This window comes from Bicyclus anynana, chromosome 23, assembly GCF_947172395.1.
Source record: "Bicyclus anynana chromosome 23, ilBicAnyn1.1, whole genome shotgun sequence".
NCBI lineage: Eukaryota > Metazoa > Arthropoda > Insecta > Lepidoptera > Nymphalidae > Bicyclus > Bicyclus anynana.
The window spans coordinates 12,475,355-12,492,149 of record NC_069105.1 but is presented as its reverse complement, the minus strand read 5'-3'; the positions used below and the strand labels follow the sequence as shown (position 1 = coordinate 12,492,149).

General features: G+C 36.1%; 1 protein-coding gene and 1 long non-coding RNA gene across 2 annotated transcripts in view; both read left to right on the top strand.

The window, feature by feature from the left end:
• Window positions 1–16,795, top strand: part of LOC112049154 (ubiquitin-like protein 3) — a 236,975-nt gene that overhangs the window by 72,753 nt on the left and 147,427 nt on the right. The window lies entirely within an intron of this gene.
• Window positions 11,914–16,795, top strand: part of LOC128199371 (uncharacterized) — an 89,649-nt gene continuing 84,767 nt past the window's right edge. The window contains exon 1 of the long non-coding RNA XR_008252012.1: window positions 11,914–11,987. This is a non-coding gene — a long non-coding RNA (uncharacterized LOC128199371). The remainder of the gene's footprint in view (window positions 11,988–16,795) is intronic.

The following is a 16,795-nucleotide window of genomic DNA, read 5'->3' as shown; positions in this document are numbered from 1 at the left end:
ATAATCTTTATTACCATACTTATTAGTAGGCATACACACACACACATTGTGCTTAAGCTATAATACAAAAATGAAACGAAAAAAAAAGAAACTAATTATTATTACTCGCCTACCTAGTAACATGGCAACTGGTCGCAAACTCAGCCTTATGCTGTGCATAGTGCACAGCGCTGATTTTCAGATTGCTCCGTTACAACGGTCTAACGTGCACCGTGCTTACTAGTATATCATTTTAAAGAAAAAATAGAATAGCATAAACATAAACTCAAAAAAATACACTTTACAAAATCAATACTTTAATAATATACAATATACAAAAATAATACATTACATACAAATTTGCGAGTACCTATGCAATAACTTCGCCTAACCTTTAAATGGTGTCTTTCAATACGAATTCGTGAGTGACAGTAACGTGCACTCTAGAAATACAATACCAAGTATATTTGGCAACGTTTGTTAAAAAAATGTTCCGAGACCTTGTATACTGGTCTTTGTTCGCACCGTCCAACGCTCTGTTTGTGAAAAATTTGTTTTTCCTGCTACGGCTAAAGTTAACGATAGCGAGGCGCCCGAATGGGCTTATATTATGTGCTACAAACTAAATAATTTGGCTGGTGGGAGGCTTCGGTCGTGGCTAGTTACCATCCTATCGACAAAGACTTACCGCCAAGCGATTTAGCGTTCCGATACAATGTCTTGTAGAAACCGAAAAGGGTGTGGATTTAATACAACACGTTAGCCCGCTTCCATCTTAGATTGCATTATCACTTACCATCATGTGAGATTGTAGCCAAGGGCTTACTTGTAGAGAATAAAAAAAAATGAATTTAATTGGACACCTCATAGCGGTACTATAACTGTTCAAACCACTAAGATGAGATGAATCAATGAATAGAAGAAACAACGCCACTCACACTTGACAACAAACCGCACCGTACAAAGTATCTTGTTATGATGACTCTACAATGTTTAATTGTAAAGTCATTAATCCTGTTTCGAAGAGAAACATACGTAAATTGTTTATTCATGTAGTAGAAGATAAAAAGTTTATAAATCATGTTTAGTGGCACGTTTCAAAGACATTTCCATGTTTTAAAATAAGTCTTTGTTGTTTCTTTGGCCAAGATTTCCATCTAAGCGAAAAGCTTGTACTAAGAGTGGGGTCTAGTCCACAGGACTGCTAGGCTTCGCAGAGATCTGCACCGCTACGCTGTCGAAATCCCTCGGACGCGTACTAAGCGGTTTAGTTCCTCTTTCCTTATACGCACTGCTAAGATGTGGAATGCTCTCCTAGCTTCAGTTTTCCCCACCACCTACAATATGGGTATTTTCAAATCAAGAGTGAATAGGCATCTTCTAGGCAAGCGCGTTCCACCATAGGCTGCATCATCGCTTACCATCAGGCATGATTGCAGGTAAGCGCTTGCTTATTAAAAAAAAAAAGTGGGGTCCAATGATCAATGGGCGAACTCATAAACTCTCCGATTTGAGTCTGACCCATTTACCATTAAGTTATTAAGGCTGTGATGTTATTAATCTATGTAGTATCCTACATAAAGATGGTGTTGAATTAAAACAAATATAAATATTTCGTCTGCTAAACCTACAATTATTATTTCCGTGACTACAACTAACAACATAATTTAGCAAAAAAATGCGAAATCTTCTATCTTACTTCCTGCCATTTAAATTCATTGAATTAAGTAATGCAAAACACAACATTAATTATACATATTCGAGGCATCATAAAAACTGACTATGTTTAAAAAAAAGTCCTGTTTACGTTTTGTATATGTTTAATAAATGTGACAGATCGTTTAGTAGTAAAACGATATAATTTAGTTTGAGCGAGGATACAATTACGTACAATCTTCGTAATATAATGCCCGCTGTGATAACATCTAATATAACGCGTTGTGATTTGTAGCGGCATAAATCATAACGTTTATCCACATCAGTTATTTTAGACAATGTAACATGTGATTTGTCACATATATACTAACTTTGATAACATCTTGGCTTGTGATTAAATGCGTTTTAAAAGCTGAACTCTCTGGCAATGTGAAAGTAGACTGGCATAAGAAAGATCCACTGATATTAAGAGATGTTGTAATAGTGTAATAAATAGATATATTGAATAGAAACCTAGTTGCAAGAACGAGTTTAAGTTTACATAACACAATTTGTCGAGTTAGATCTACTGAATGGAATTAAAATGAAATTTGGTATAGGTAATATATTGTAACGTGTAACGTTAATTCGTTGTTTAGTTTAATAAACCCATTGATTGACGAATAATTCTGAACTAATTCAGATACTTTCAAAACTTTAAAACCATGTCAAAAAAGTTTTCATTTTAATTTTTTATGTATTTTCGTTTAAATAAATACAGTAAGCCTGTGCTGAATGAAATTCAATATTTTATATACTTAAACAATAAAATTCTTTAGTTAAAATTCTTTCTTTAAATATATCTTTAGTAAGAAAGATGCATTTAGCATAATTAACCATGTGGTGTGAAAGATGATATGATTGCTAAAAGAGTAGATAAATGAAACTGATAAAAGTAAAAGAAAGTATAAGTCCCCACTTAGAAAGGGATAATAATGACAAGAAGATGACGTTCATAGTGTTGATCATAAGAAATAGTTACAAATCATTGAGTTTTAATATACAATTTCAATTTAGTATTGCATAATTAAAAAAAAAACTGATAGACCTTGAACTGCACGTAAGTACATATTGATGTCGTAAATAAGTTGCATTCCGTTTTACATGGAGTAAATACAATCTATAGCATTATTAATATAAACAATAAAGATTAATCCTGTTTTATTGTTGGGGCAATCAAACAAAGTGTTGGTAGTAAAGATTAAAATATCGATTGTGCTATTTTTCATTATATTGCTCTTTGTATTTATTCATACACTGGATATTCAGAACAAGGGAAATTATTTTGATAAAATGTTACTTTCTGCTCCCAATATGAATAGCACTTATGATATGAAATGAAATAGTAGTGTAATTAAATATATGGTTTTTATATTATATGTAGTATAATTGTCTATACTAATATTATAAAGAGGCAAAGTTTGTAGTATTGTAGAGGGTAATCTCTGGATCTACTGAATTGATTTAAAAAAATCTTAACTACGCGTGTGGAACCATGGGACGTCGGCTAGTGAATTATACATATTTGACTAAGACGCCTGCAATCCTAGTGAATACTTACTTAAAATATGTTTTAAAAATTATAATCTACCTAATTTTCTGATGCCAGTTACATTAATATAAATAAGTATCATTAAAAACAATTCATATAGTATAGTTAGCGTGAAATCGTAGCAGATAATAAATAATTAATAAATGAAAATATTCTGTGATGCAGACCACATAAAAATGTAAGCTATAATAAAGAAACCAAGCTATTATTATTATTTTAAATTGTAAACTAATATTAGCTATATTAGGTACTGCAGATTATAATTTTGCGCGAAATCGTAGCAGATATAACTTCCTATCCATTATTACTTGATTACTGTAAATTCATTGGTTACTGTATCAAGAGAATTGTGTTAGAATATTAAAGCACTTACTTGATCCATTAGCAGGCTTTGTAGCTAGCAAGCTTTGCAGCCTTGACCCCGATATTTATAGACAGGCGATGCAGTACGTAGTAGTAACACAATAGAAAATTTCATTATTCACAACTTTCAATGACTTTACGCTAATCACATCTTTTACGAGTATGTTAAATATTATGTTTGTTATGTTCTTTTATCAACAATTTCTTTTTTAATTTAGGTTTTTTTTTTTCAAAAACAATATTTCCTTATCCTATAAAGCCGTGATAGCCCTTGTAGTGCATATGACCTCTGCGTCCGATTCCGAAGATTGTGGGCTCGAATCCGAGCCGGGGCATGCGCCTCCAACTTTTCAGTTGTATGCATTTTAAGAAATTAAACATTACGTGTCTCAAACGGTAAAGGAAAAACATCTTGAGGAATACTGCATACCAGATATTTTTTTTAATTCTCTGCGTCTGTGAAGTCTGCCAATCCGCATTGGGCCAGCGTGGTGGACTCTCATACTGAGAGGAGACTCAAGCTCAGCAGTGAGCCGAATATGGGTTGATAATGACTCTCCTATAAATGAAGTAGGTACTCCAACTCAAGAACCCGTGCGGCTACATAACCGTGAATATATAGATTTAGTCAGATGTTCCAACAAAAAAGAAAAGAAAAATAAAACACTCCCGAGGTATTTATTGCAAGGCAATGGTATAGCGTAGCATAAAATAAAAGTTCACTATAAGTTTTTTATTGGACCACAGTAGGGATGGTTTTCTGAATACAGATAGGTACACGGGCGACCTAATTCTTAAATAGGTCACAGTGTCACTCTATTCAGGTTCGCTTTGTTTGCGGATTGATCCGCGGACTTGTCGAGCGACTCGGCTCTATCTTTTTGCCTGATATAACTTAAAATAATTACCTGTAGGGTTTTTTTTTGTTTTGGGGTTAACAAATGAAATTACGACTAGTATTACACAAGAATATTAAGTATTTTAGTTCCTCGTATTCAACACCGTTAACCACAAATTAGGTGTTATTTACTATTAGGCGCTATAATTATACGTTATTTTGTTTTCAATGCTATTTAAATTTAAGGTACCTTTTAGTTCCGTTTGTTGTCATTTCTTTTTTTTTTTTTAATAAATTTAAAATTCGTTTATTTCAAGTAGACTTAGTTTCAAGTATACGTTATTTTGTTTTCAATACTATTTAAATTTAAGGTACCTTTTAGTTCCGTTTGTTGTCATTTCTTTAGTTTTATTATTTGTTTTTTTTTTAATAAATTTCAAATTTGTTTATTTCAAGTAAGCTTTGTTTACAAGCTCTTTGGAAACGGCAGTTTTGTTTGTTTGTAGTGATTGATGACTAACATTTATTTATATGTTATTATCTTTTAATTTGTAAGTATTTAGTATTTTGTTTTGTAATTATAAATGGCTGTGACGTCACCCGGGTCTCAGCTGAAATTCAAATTCAAAATTCAAAATTCATTTATTTCAAGTAGGCTCAGTTTACAAGCACTTTTGACACGTCAGTTGACTATTTGTAAAGATTCTACCACCGGTTCGGAAGGCAGGTTCTGCTGAGAAGATACCGGCAAGAAACTCAACAGTTGCTCTTTTGAAAAAGTCATACAGTATTACAATTTACATTTGATAACAATTAAATTACAATTTCTTAGTTTTATTTCCTGTGTGAAGGTGGAAGCTGATCCAATGGCCTCCAAGCACCTTTGTCGTTAAGGAACTCATCAATAGTGTAGTAACCTCGACTAAGTAAATGTTTTTTAACACATTTCTTAAAGTTGTGCATTGGCAAGTCCATCACAGTCTTGGGGATCTTGTTATAGAAGAGTACACCCAAACCCACAAAAGATTTTTTAACTCTTTGGAGACGATATGCAGAAATAACTAACTTATGCCCGTGTCTAGTAAGACGTGGGTTTAGATCTCCTTTTCGTTTGTACAAATTAATATTTTGTCTTACATAAACTATACTGTTATATATATACCGACAGGCTACTGTTAAAATGCCTATTTCTTTAAACTTTTGACGAAGGGACTCGCGTGATTTTAGTTGATATATTGCTCGAATTGCTCTTTTTTGAAGTACAAATATAGAATGTATATCAGCAGCCTTGCCCCACAACAAAATACCGTAAGACATTACGCTGTGAAAGTACGCAAAATAAACAAGTCTAGCTGTATCAACATCAGTAAACTGTCTTATTTTTCTCACTGCAAAAGCAGCTGAGCTGAGTTTACCTGACAGTTTTTCTATATAAGCACCCCACTGAAGTTTAGAATCCAAGGTCACTCCCAGGAAAACTGTGGAATTCTCTATTTCTAGTGTTTCACCACTGATCATTATAGACTTATCTAATTTTATAACATTTGGTAATGAAAACTCAATACATTTAGTTTTCTTTGCATTTAAAAGTAAGTTGTTAACAGTGAACCAATGCGACACATGCGATATGGCACGGTTTACATCGTCGGAATTATCTTTACTTCTGTCACTCTTAAAAATTAGGGATGTGTCGTCAGCAAACAGTACTATCTCACAGATGCCGCTAACATGATGTGGTAAATCGTTTATGTACACTAGGAATAGAAAAGGACCCAGAATTGAACCCTGTGGGACGCCCATTGTGTTAGAAAAACCGCGAGACTTTGAATCATTTATGCATACCTTTTGAGTTCTATCACTAAGATAAGAGGCGATGAGATCAAGTGCAACACTTTTTATGCCATAGTGGCTTAACTTAAGTAAAAGAATGTTATGGTCAACACAATCGAATGCTTTGGACAAATCACAAAATACACCAATAGCATTCTTAGCATTTTCCCATGCATCATATATATGTTTTAAAAGTTTAGCACCTGCATCAGTTGTACTGCGACCTTTAGTAAAACCATACTGTTCAGGGTGAAATAAATTATTTAAATTAAAATGACTTAAAAGTTGATTTAAAATGATTTTTTCAAAAACCTTACTAAGTGTTGGCAGTATTGTAATTGGTCTATAATTATTAACATCAGTTTTGTCACCTGATTTAAAAAGTGGTAACAGTTTGCCATGTTTCATTAGGTTCGGAAAGATACCCAAATCTACGCATTCATTAAAAATAATAGCTAAGTGGGGAGCAATGACATCAATGATGTTAGATATTACTTTCACTGACATGCCCCACATGTCTCCAGTTCTTTTTAATTTTAACAGTTTAAAAGTTTTTTTAATGTCTGATACAGTTATATGATGAAATTCAAAAAGAACGTTGCACTCTTTAACATGGCCTCTTAATATCCTCTGGGCTTCCGTAGCAGAAGAGTCCAGTGAATCTGTTAACAAGATAGGAACATTCTGGAAAAAGTCTTCAAAGGCATTAACATCCTCGTTATCGGTGTTTATCTTTTTATCATTGACAATTAATTCAAAACTCATATCACGTGGTCTAATTTTGCCTGATTCTTTATTAATTAAGTTCCAGGTTGTTTGTACCTTGTTTTCAGATTTTATTATTCTATCTTTGATGTGTAATGATTTTGCAAGAATACAAACACGTTTGAAAATTTTTGAATAGTTTTTTACATGTTCTAAATATGTTCGCGTTTGATTATACTGTTTCTCCTCGTACAACTCGTACAATCTGTCTCTACTTTTGTAAATGCCTACAGTAGCCCATTCGCTAAACTTTAAATCAGCGCTGGGCATTGCTTTTTTGCAATGAACGGCTATTGCTGTAAACCTTTTCTGTTTCATGTCACAGACAGTCATATAATATCCAAGATAGGATGTACTGTTTGTGACACTAAAAATTAATAATTTAACATATTTTCTTTCTTTCTTTACCACCGGTTTGAAAGGCAGAATTCGCTAAGAAGAGCTAACAAAAATCTAACAAAATATCATTCATAGTTATAATGTTTCCCATAAAACAAAATTATAAACAATCGTAAGTCCACAACCAACATCACAATTGAAATTTAAAGAAACCCAACCAGTTGGTTTACTAATCGTCAAACGGATCGCAACACCATGAATGTCTGAAAGCAATCTTCATAACTTTCGCTCTTACCAGCTACCATGGTTTCAATATGGCCGCTCTTAGTACAATGTCACTGTGGGTATTAGAGTTTATAGAGCTTTCACTTACCCTTATTTAGAAGATTCCGCTAGTGTATGTTGACTAGATGATGCGCTCGCGTAAATTTAGGATTTGTTATAATCCCATTGGAATTTTGTTACTTTTCGGGATATAAAGGGGCTTATGTGCTTTTCCAGATTCGTTATCAACCTATATTCGGCTCACTGCTGAGCTCGAGTCTCATCTGAGATTGAGAGGGATTAGACCAATAGTCAACCACGCTAGCCCAATGCGGATTGGCTTGACTTCACACACGCAGAGAATTAAGAAAATTCTCTGATGGGCAGGTTTCCTCACGATGTTTTTCTTCATCGTTTGAGACACGTGATATCTAATTTCTTAAAATGCACACAACTACAGGTCACCTACTTATTATTCTCCAAATTTTATCAAATACATCCAGTAGTACATGAAAGATTAACAATAAACATACATCTGTCTTCAATAGCTATAATATTAGAAGAATAATAATTATAATAAGATCTCGGACTACTATTCTCTTGACCTTTTCGACTTTACTTATGCACCATAAAATCATGATATAACTTGACGTTTCAAATGTGTTCGTAACCTAAGCTTAATTGAAATAAATGAATTTTGAATCTTGTAGATTTTTATCCTATATCAACTTATGATAAAAGAGAGAAACCGAATGAGCAATGAAATATTTTTTATTTTGCTACGAAAAAATCCCTTCACCTACGTACTTTTCACTCCAAAACCAGGGCAATATTCAGAAATATGTTTACTTTACAATGTTCATTTGTAAAGACAATATTACGCACTATCACTGACTGCAATGATAAATAAAGTAAAATTGCAGTGACCTGATCAATGATATGATAATTGATATCACACTAAAGTAGATATTTATAGTACTCGTAAACAAGAACAATACTTATTTGGCATTTGCTTGTTAACAAGAATAAAACACATACCAGCTGGTGCTCTTTTGCTTTCTAATACGAAAATGGAAATCGCTCAAGAACCCTAAACAACCAGAGATATAAATTTCTCAGAACAACACAATAATATCGTCCGCAGTAGTTGTTAGCGAGAGGAAATGACGCTACGCGATATCGTATTGTCGGAGCTTCTTGAATGTTTCAACACTATTACGGGAAATGTAAACAAACGCAATCAGAGCTACTGATTGATTTTATGCTTGTTAAAGTTATAATCAAATTACCGATTGTCAACGCCAAGTAATTAAATTCATGATTATGTGTATACTACATGCATATGCTAAATGTCAAGCGAGTTCTTTTCGTTGTTTTTTCTTCAAAAAATCATGGTTGCTTGACTGCAATCCGTTCTAGTAAAAAGTGATGATGAAGTCTATGGTGGTCTACACCATTATGGTGTAGACCACCATAGATTTCATCATTGGCTAGATGGTATGTGCACTCTTGTTTTGAAGATGTAGAGGTATATTAGATCCTAATAGATAAACAATGTTACACAAATACCTAAAATAATGATTATAATACTTTGCAAAATATACTAATACTAGCTGACGCCGCGCGGTTTCACTCGCGTGGTTCCCCTTCCCGTAGAAATACGGGGATAATATATAGCCTATAGCCTTCCTCGATAAATGGGCTATCTAACACTGAAATAATTTTTCAAATCGGACCAGTAGTTCCTGAGATTAGCGCGTTCAATCAAACAAACAAACAAACTCTTCAGCTTTATAATATTAATATAGATATACATTGTGAAGTCACATTGAAGAGAAATTCGACCCCCCACTAGATGGACCGAAGACATCAAGCGGGTTGCAGGGAGCCGCTGGATGCTGGCGGCTCGAGACCGTTCTGTTTGGAAGTCCATAGTCTGTTTAAATATTAGTATTAGTAGTAGTTTGGAAGGCCTATGCCCAACAGTGGATGTCCATCGGCTGATAATGATAATGACGATTAAAGAGAAATAATAGATACAGATCTTTGTCTCGTCCTTACTGCAACAGAGAGTGAGGCTTCACGGCATTTTAAAAAATGTTCAGTGACTTTCATTGCCGTATGTTCAAAGTTGTAAGTAGGTTGTAGGGAAACGAAAGTTGGAAACACATTCCATGTATGCATACATTCCCCTACGTTTAGGGAATACGGAGCAACGAAACTAATAGACGCCTAAAACTTCGACCTTGTTGCAATCCTGACCTGACACTTCTTACTTCAAAAATTCTGACCAAAAAATACCTTGGCTTGGTAAAATAATTCCTAATAAGCCTAATGGGTTCTGTAAATCATAAGATTACCCTACAACCCCGCAAACTTTATCTTTTTATAATATTACCATATAATTTTTCCATTGAAACAAGATCTTATTTAACTATCTCCAGATATAAATAGCCCGAAGTATCCCAACAAACCAATAGACCAACTATAAATTTTATTGTACTGACGCAAAAGAAACGGCTAAGTATTTTTCTTCTAGTCGTACAACTTTCATAAATATTGGATACGTAGCGGAGATAATCTTCAATTTTCTTTGATGTCGGACTTAAACGAAACATCGGCGAAACGAGATCACGGAAATACTGTACTAAAGGAGAGTTCTTTTTTTACACTTTAATAATCTGAAATGAAAACGTTTTTAATGCTTTCCACAAGTTTTTTCACAAAATAAATTACCTACTGTTACTATTTTTTTTAGCTTTCAGCGCTTATACTTAGGTAAACGAAAAATAGTCAATAACGTAAAATAAACAATTTTTTTTACGCTTCAAAGGCATAATCTTAAATAAAGGGACTGAATTTCCAATCAATGGTGTCTGCATAAATATTAATCATTTTTAAGATCCCAAAGGAGCTCCTTTATTTCTGGATTAAAAAGTATCCTATGTCTCCAGAACGCAATTATGCAATGCAGATGAGGAAAGAGCCGTGATAGCCCAGCGGATATGATTGGGAACAATAAATTAACTCGACTAATTAGACTAAATAGAGTAAAATTGATTGACTCGACTAAATTAATTCACTAACCTACACGACAAAATTTTTGGTATTCAGACATGTTTAGCTGCTAAATTTTTCGCTACTCGACTGAACTGCTAAATTAGTCCGAACAAGCCTTAAGAGTACTAACTAAGCAAGCAAGAACTAAGCAAGGTATTTTAATCTATTTTGAATTTAACTACAGGAGTATCGCCGTACAATATTACGGAAACATTAAACTATAAGGGGAGTTGTTTAGTTAACGGTTGTTAGGAATCTAAAAGCGTTCCCGTGTTAGTGGTCTTGTTATTATTAGAATCGAGTTTTCATAATGGATAGTGTTAAGATATCAAAGCCAGTGGGTCAGCGATGCGGTTTATACGAGTTAGGTACATTGTTTATTGCATCTGTGTTAGCGTTTGATGTTCTACATGCTTTACAATGGATTATGATCTTGAAAATTGAGTTACCAATACTCTTAAAACAATGCCCTTATCATTTACAAGTTAGAGTGATTTCAGACTAGCGTATTTTTTTGCGCGTATACGGTCGTTTCAGCCGACGCGCGTAAAAGGTCTTATTTCGACGTGTTCGCACGAACCGGTGGTGTCGTGTCAGTATTAACATGGATTCTGACGAAGAAACATTACTATTTGCGTTACTTATTCGCGCGGGGAAGTGTCTCTCGCGGCTCGCGCTTATACGAGCTTAGAACTAAGCGCGTCAACGCTCGTATGAGTTGAGCGTGTGCCAAAAGGCGCACCTACTCGCACCTATGCGCTTCCAAAACCGCGCTCATACGCACGTATAAAACGCTAGTCTGCGATCGCTCCTACGTGCCGACGCCCGACGGTTACACCCGCGTAGTTCACACCGTCCCCCTGAGAATACGGGGATAAAAAGCCTATGACACTGTCAAATAACGTGGCTTTGGTATTTGACAGATTGATCCAGAGATTAACCTCTACAACACTACGATGGTGTAGGGTTAAGGAGATCTTTGATAGCTAACTAAAACTCCCCCTCTCCGCTCGTGTTGTTCTTCCTGTCTAGCTAAATTTGGTAAGATCCTACTAGCTAGAGCAGCTTTGGATACCCTTTTCTAATATAAAACTTTGTTCATACAATGATTTTTTATGTTATATTATAAAACTCACATATCATATTTTGTAAAGGTCTTTGAATAGGGAAATATGCATGTCGTGTTGAGTAACGGTACAACTTCTAATATTTTTTTTGCTTTGTTTCAGGTATACAATTGAACTGGAAGAAATGAAGTGGATCTTTGATACTAATGTCCTTCTATCTACTCGTAATATTAAAGTTAGTATAGAAATCCTTCTTTTGTCCTGTGACAAAGTCAGGTATCCGATAGTTTATAAATACGAGTACAGTATTACGAACATTTATTTAAGATAACAAAGATAACTCAGCAGAACCTGCCTTCCGAACCGGTGGTAGAATCTTTACAAATAGTCAACTGACGTGTCAAAAGTGCTTGTAAACTGAGCCTACTTGAAATAAATGATTTTTGAATTTTCAAAAACAAATCTAAATAAAATGTTGCTTAATATACCTTACCAATTTGGGAATTAGAGTGACATCAACAATTTCTCACAAGAAAAAAGCTTAATCCAAACCACGACTTGAATCCAGGGGTCGGCATCTGGGCACTCCAACGTCCATAGGCACTTCGAACTATGTTCCTGCCCCGCCCATTGCCACCTCAGCTTCGCGACTCGTTGAGCTATGTCGAAGACTTTGGTTTTTTCTCTCCTCATTTCGAATTCGATTACGCAGAGATACTCCGAGCATAGGTCGTTCCATCGCCCGCTGTGTGACTCTGAGACTTCTTATGAGACCCATACTTGGCGATCAAGTGTAGGTCATCAACGTATGATGCATACCCTGGTTGAGAAGCGTGTGCACGCCACTGTAGCAAATAGATATGAGTCCATCATGATATCGTAACGATAGAGTTCGATGTACGTTCGTGATTGTATCCTGTTTACGTCCAGTTTTTAATTACGGCGCGGATTGCGGTCGCCCGCGGACTTCAGTTTACTGCGGGTAAACAAGTTCTCCCCCTTTATTGCGTCCTCAGGGCTAGTATCGAACTGATTTTTAGGGTTCCGTAGTCAAAAGGGAGCCCTTGTAGTTTCGGCATGTCCTAAAAATAAGATAACAGTTAAGTACCTAGCAATTGCAAGTTAAAGAGTTATAGCATCCACTGCCGATCAAATAATCTCACATGCTGGCAGCGCTAACGGCTTGATAGCCGATAAAACTAATCGTGTGTTGGTTGCTATCGGCATGATGTGATCAGCTTTATCGGACGTCAAGCCGTTAGCGCTGCAGGCATGTGAGATTACTTGATTGGCAGTGGCTGACATGACTTACAAAGTTGTAATTTTGCGGGTATGTCGTTCATACTTGTAAACATCTGATAAAAACAAAAAAAAAATGCGCCAGGGCCGGATTCGGGAGGTTTAAGGGCGGACGAAGCCGCTTACGTCCATTAATTACTATATAAAATGGGATTTCCTAGGATTTTATGTGTTTCTATTGTTTAGCTTCGCGTGACTTTGTATCTATACTAATATTATAAAGCTGAAGAGTTTGTTTGTTTGATTGAACACGCTAATCTCAGGAACTACTGCTCCGATTTGAAAAATTCTTTCAGTGTTAGTTAGCCCATTTAGGAAGGCTATATATTATCCCCATATTCCTACGGGAACGGGAACCACGCGGGTGAAACCGCGCGGCGTCAGCTAGTGGTTAATATAAGTATGTTGACCTAATGAAGTCGTGTTGTGTTACATTAGCGAGTCGGGTCCTTCATAGAGGCCAATTGGAAATAATTAGTGGCCCAGCTAAAATGGAGTTTTATGAGCACGCGCAACCAATATACAGGATCAACTGATATTAGTGCTCTCGACCTTTGCATGTTATGTCTAGTGGTGTAACCAAGGATGGGCAGATAAGTGTTCCTTATTGCTTTGTCTTTAGGGTGCCTACACATAGTCAGATATGATAGTAATATTGCCAGGTATTAGGTTGTTTAGTCGTACTACGACAAAAACCGTATCCTGTACATATGACAGTATTATTGTCTTAGGGAAAACTTTCATCATCGTCATCATATCAGCCGATGGACGTCCGCTTCAAGCCATAGGCCTTTTGTAGGTAGGTACTTCAAAACATCACGATTCTGTGCCGCCTGCATCCAACGAATTCCTGCGACTCGCTTGATGTCGTCAAGTCCGCTGCAGGTCATCGGCCTTTTGTAGAGACTTGCCTGCATCCGGCGAATTCCTGCGACTCGACTGATGTCAGTCCACCTGGTGGAGGGTCTAACTCTACGTTTTCTAGTGCGGGGTCGAGATTCCAGTACCTTGAGACAAATCATATTTAAATTGACTCAGGTCTGCAGTGCTATTCTCTAACGAAGTTTGTGTAACTCGCAAGTAAGAGTTTTGAATTCTACTCTGTCTTTCTCATTCTATTGTATCGTAGACAGAGAGAGATAAAGGTGAATTCGATACTCGCACTAGCGAGTTATAAAAACATCGTTACAGAATAACCCTCCTGGTCTGCGGTAGACATCGGCGTACGTCAAAGGTATGAGTAAAATAATCGTACAAGTAAGTGGGAGGCCTCGGCCGTGGCTAGTTACCACCCTACCAGCAAAGATGTACCGCCAAGCGTTTCGGTACGATGTGGTGTTGAAATCGAAAGGGAAATTCCATCCTACTCCTAACAAGGTAGCCCGCTTCTGTCTTAGATTGCATCATTACTTACCATCGGGTGAGATTGTAGTCAAGGGCTAACTCCACTAGGCTATCACGGCTCTTATTTTTATATACGACAAAAGATATAGACTATATCGAGACATATACTGTCGAGTATAATAAAAACATCGTTAAAGAATAGAGCTACATATGATGCGGGTCATATACCGCTCGTTTTATCATACCGATTTTCTTCCTGGGTAGTGTTGACATTCATCACCCTTGGTCCGTAAAGTGTAATATGTTTTTCCTCAATTATCATCTCGTTTCCGGGATGTTACGGATGTTACAATTCGCGTACGGAATACAGGACAAATGGCTTGGAAACAAACAAAATTATATTCCGTAAAGTTGATTGCATACTGTAGTACCAAACGCAGAGGTGTTAGCACCCTATTTAACAATATACATTATATTAATATTATGTTGCCAACAACTAGATACAATTGCATGGACAGTAACAAGAGATCATGTTGTAATGCTCCATGATGTTTGATTGGTAAATAATACCATAATTTTGGATATGGGGCGGGGTATTTGTTCATCTCTGTAAATTATTTATAATTTAATCTTTATTTTGTGCAAATGATATTTGGCTGTTTTACAAGAAGTATACAAGTGAGTTTGTCAATATTTTCGGGGTATCAGAGTTATAACAATTAATTACCCTTTTCTCGTACATCAATTATTACGCATCCAGCTCCAGCGAGGAGTCTTTAGAGGAGTTTTTAGGAGCCCAAGTTGAAAGAATTAACGAGTGGTGAGGTTGTAAGAATAACTTAGCAATGGAGGATTTGCTGCATCAACTATTTTACGTTGTATCCGGATTGTAACATTTTCCTCATGGCATATACAGTCACGCACCTAGCGCGACTACTCAAGAAACTTTGCGGTTCTTCCAACAATTATCTGCAGCCACCAATTTACGCTGTAACCGGATTGTATCATTTTCCTCATGTCGTGTACATGTCACGCACCCAACGTGACTACTTAAGCACCTTTGCGGTTCTTGCAGCAGTGTGCGATTATCTGCAGCCACCATTTTACGCTGTATCCGGATTGTAACATTTTCCTCATGTCGTATACATGTCACGTATCCAGCGTGACGACTCCGAGACGAGGTGACATAGGTTTTATTGATTCGCAACTCGGCGTCGCCCTCGATAGAACACCCTCTGAATTCTAAAGTCGCACACGGATCCACTCAAAAATATCAATTTATTTTGACGTCGCATGAACCTGCAATTTTTTGACGTGCCCCTTAATGTATAATTTCTCGTGCCTATGGGGGTATGCGTGTGTTTTACTACGAAGCAGTAAAATATATTTTTTTACTTTAAAATATAATTATGTATGATGTTATAACATTTTGGTTTATAATATTTCACCCTTACTTCATATTGCCGTGAAATCGAAACATTGTGCAATCTGTCATTTCGTTTACATTATCAACTGAAAATACATTATTTTCTGGAGCTTTGACGGCCTCCGTAGCGCAGTGGTATGCGCGGTGGATTTACAAAACGGAGGTCCTGAGTTCGATACCCGGCTGGGCTGATTAAGATTTTCTCAATTGGTCCAGGTCTGGCTGGTGGGAGGCTTCGGCCGTGGCTAGCTACCTTACCGACAAAGACGTACCGCTAAGCGATTTAGCGTTTCGGTACGATCTCGTGTAGAAACCCAAAAGGGGTGTGGATTTTCATCCTCCTCACAAGTTAGCCCGCTTCCATCTTAGACTGCATCATCACTTACCATCAGGTGAGATTGTAGTCGAGGGCTAACTTGTTAATAAAAAAAAAATGAAAAAAATCTCTCAAAAGTCTGAATTCACAAATTCGTCTCGTACACAATGCAATACACAAATTTGACTTACACTAACCAAGCAATTAAAATAAAAGCATTCAAAACAATGTAATTTTAATTTTTACTCCAGGCGCTAGCTACAAAAAATTAAATAAAACCTTCAAGTATTCCCATCCGGCCTAATGACTTATTAATAATACGTAGTAAGCCGGAACTGACGTTTAGAGCCATTTCACTTGCAAATCGAACATTATGGAGCAATTCACGCTTCATAACTTTCATTCTCATTACCGCGAACGATGACCGATTCGCTCACTCGCACTCTTTCGAATATCGTTCTTATGTCTCATAAAAAGAGAGCTCAATTTAAGTTAACTGTAATTTTAATCACGACAAATGCGTGGCGACAGTTTATGGTGCATGCGAAATTTTACGAGTCTCATAGTAAAGATATTAAATGTAATAGATTTATAAGAATTACAAATTTTTTTGATTTTTTTTAAAAGATCTCTTTAACCCAGACAGAAAAGAATAGAT